The sequence below is a fragment of the Quercus suber genome, unplaced genomic scaffold, assembly GCF_002906115.3.
Source record: "Quercus suber isolate HL8 unplaced genomic scaffold, Cork oak 2.0 scaffold_203, whole genome shotgun sequence".
NCBI classification, from domain to species: Eukaryota; Viridiplantae; Streptophyta; class Magnoliopsida; order Fagales; family Fagaceae; genus Quercus; species Quercus suber.
Genome location: NW_027069661.1, coordinates 172,382 through 175,652, shown reverse-complemented (window position 1 = coordinate 175,652; position 3,271 = coordinate 172,382). Strand labels below are relative to the sequence as shown.

General features: G+C 33.9%; 1 pseudogene; it reads right to left on the bottom strand.

The window, feature by feature from the left end:
- Positions 1-341: 341 nt before the first annotated feature.
- On the bottom strand, positions 342-2,999 carry LOC112010019 (probable LRR receptor-like serine/threonine-protein kinase At3g47570; annotated as a pseudogene).
- Positions 3,000-3,271: the final 272 nt, after the last annotated feature.

Below are 3,271 nucleotides of genomic sequence, written 5' to 3'. Positions count from 1 at the left end.
AGCCCATCTCTACATCAAAGTCATCAAAGGTGTCTCTATATAAAGTACAGAGTGTAAGTATAGTGCCAATAATCTCAACCACACCAATGGTAGAAATCACCAAATTGAAAATAGCTTAAATGTCATTTTGATTTATGTATTTTTCAACAAACATTTTAAGGGGGGACGGGACAAAAAAGAGCTTACTCTAAATCATAGAAAACAAATTGGACGAATCTTAATCAAGTGAATAGTACCATCATGTAATCAAATTTCACATGGCATCAATATTATCAATTTTGCTAGAATAAAAGAAATTACCATGACAAGCACATGGTACTGTGTTGGCTTAGGAGTGGGTGTTAGAGCAACAAGTACTGTGTAATAAACAATTTACCTATCAGTCGAAGTCTTTCTCGGCATATTCTATTTCTGAGGAGCTTTTCTCTAATCAAATGCAACTGAGCTGCAACATCACTAATGTTCATCCTTTCTCTTGGAGATTCTATAGAACAAGAAACTCCAATTCCAAATATCAAAACCAAGCACTCTAGAATTTCAGGACTTCCTATTTAATTTTGAATGTGAGTATCATTTGTCCTTGTTTCCATATCTTCTCTTTCTCAAAGTATAATAGGATCCACAATGTTAATGACTTGTTCGGGCAATGCTCCTTTAACAAAATCATGAAGGTTCAAGTTATCTTTGAAAATGTTATTAGTAGGTCTTTTTCCTGTGAACATCTCCAATAATAGTATTCCATAACTGTAGACATCACCATAAGTTGACACCTTATTTCCCACACCATATTTTGCAATTGCACAGAATATTTACAATATGATCGATCTTGTTTCATATAAAAATAAATAAAAAAATTATAACAACACAACTTTGAAAGAGCTCTTTAGTGGCATATAAAAGGAAAAAAAAAATTACGACAGGAGGAAATTTCTTTTAGGACATGCTCCATCTTCTAAAAGGCTTCCTTAAGCAATTTCATGCTGGAAAGTACATCAAGAAATATTAAAAAAGAAAAGAATTTAATATTCAAGAATAGAAAAGATTCTCACCTGGAGGAGCATAACCAATTGTTCCTCTTAATCCAATAGAGCTTGATTGATTAGCGCGACACTCTTGGGTAGCCTCAAGAAGGAACCTTGCCAAGCCAAAGTCCCCAGCATGTCCAATCATTTTATCATTGAGAAAAATATTGCTAGGCTTGAGGTTGCAATGAACAATTGGTGTATGGCAATGATGATGAAGATATTCCAATGCATTTGCAACATCAATGGCAATACTAAGTCTTTGATGAAGATTCAAATTCTTTTGTTCCATAGGAGACTCATTTGTTCTTGCAATTGGATGCAGCCACTCATCTAGGTTGCCATCACTCATGAACTCATATACCAATGCTTTGAAATCATAACCTTGATAGTCAACACCTAAACATGCTGTGAGTACCTTCACAAGATTTCGATGTCTAATATTTCGTAAAGCCTCACATTCAGCAACAAAACTCTTGGAAGCTCCATGGTGCAAAAGATTGAGCACCTTGACAGCAACTATATGTCTATCTTGATCAAGAATTCCTCTATACACAAATCCAAAGCTTCCCACACCAATTAAATTAGTGGAGGAGAATACATCTGTAGCTTTTAGGAGACTTTAATTTGGTAAGTTACATTCAAAAGTAAATTTCCTGAATTATTTAAAATACTTTCTCTCCTTTTTATTTTTAATGTCCGAAGAAGTAAAAATAACATTACCAAAGTTACTCCAAGAAGGCCAGAAAGTATAGAGATTATTAGCTTCAAGGAAAGAGTCAACTTCTTCTTCTTGGATTTATTGTATTTACATATAGAAAGAACAAACTTAGGCATGCCTACACAGAGCTTATTGTTTCCCATAATCACAGTTGCACTTTTGTTCTTGAAAACTCCATTTGTTGGTACCTCACCATCAAAATTGTTATAAGACAAATTCAATAACTGCAAGAAGATAAAGCTCTCCAAAACTTTTGGAATATTTCCAAAGAAATTGTTTTTAGAAATATCTAAAACTTGAAGACCCCTTAATGATTCCAAAGATGAATGAATGACCCCTTGAAAGAAGTTGCTTCTCATAGCTAGCTAGAAATTCTAGTTTTACACAGCTACCAAGACTTGTTTGAATTTTTCCATACAACATATTTTCAGAAGTATACAAGTATTCTAAATTTTAAATTTCCTATTTCTATAGGAAGGACACCAGTAAATTTGTTAGCTGACAAGTCTAGAGAAATTGCTGAGAATGAGAGACTAAATACTTGATATGATATGGTACCACTGAGATTGTTATTAGAAAGATCCAAATCAATCATATTTTGACACTTGACCAGACTCAAAGGGATGGTTCCTTGAAGATTATTGGCCTCTAATTGCAAGGTTATCAAAAGAGTTAAATTTCCAAGAGAGGAAGGAATGTTTCCAAAGAAATTGTTTTGAGATAAATCCAAAACATGTAACTTTCGAAGTTTTCCAATTTCAGAAGGAATACTACCTAATAATTTAGTGATCCACATACCTAGCCGCTCCAAATTGATTAGACTTCCTATCCCAAGAGGAACGTCCCCAGATATTTTATTATTACCTAGATTCAATGTGGTGAGAGTAGTTGAGAAATTGACAATGCACTTAGGCAACTCTCCCTCTCAAAGTTATTTATTTCTATCTCCACTACCTTAGATATGTGGCATTTGTCAAAGAATAGAGAAAACTCAAGTCATTTGCCCCTCCATTTCCAGCTCGTTAATGAATATGGAAAATTGTGAAAGTCTGTTTAACTTCTACAAAGATGGAACTTTTCCACTTATTTTATTTTCATCAAGTTGAAGTACCCATAGATAAGGCATTAGATATTGAAATAGGGATAGGTCCAGTAAATTGATTTGCACTAATGCTTAAAAATTTGATATTTTGTAGGGTGATTCTTATGTCCAATGGAAGGTGCCCTTGGATTTGGTTGCCTCCTACATCAGACATCTGTAACGAAGACAAATTGAAGATTGAGGGAGGAATTCTTCCAGACAACCTATTTAAATCGACATAAAAAAATGTAAGTTTCGTCAATTGGCCAAAAGAAGTTGGGATACTCCCACCCAAGTTATTAAAAGCTGCAGCAAAGACTTCTAGAGAGGCTTGTTGCCTAGTCTCATTTTTCTTTTAGGAAAGAATGACTTTAATTTAAACTGTAAGTTCACAGTTCATTATATTACTATATTACTGATCAATGTTATTAATACTGTTTGGTAACC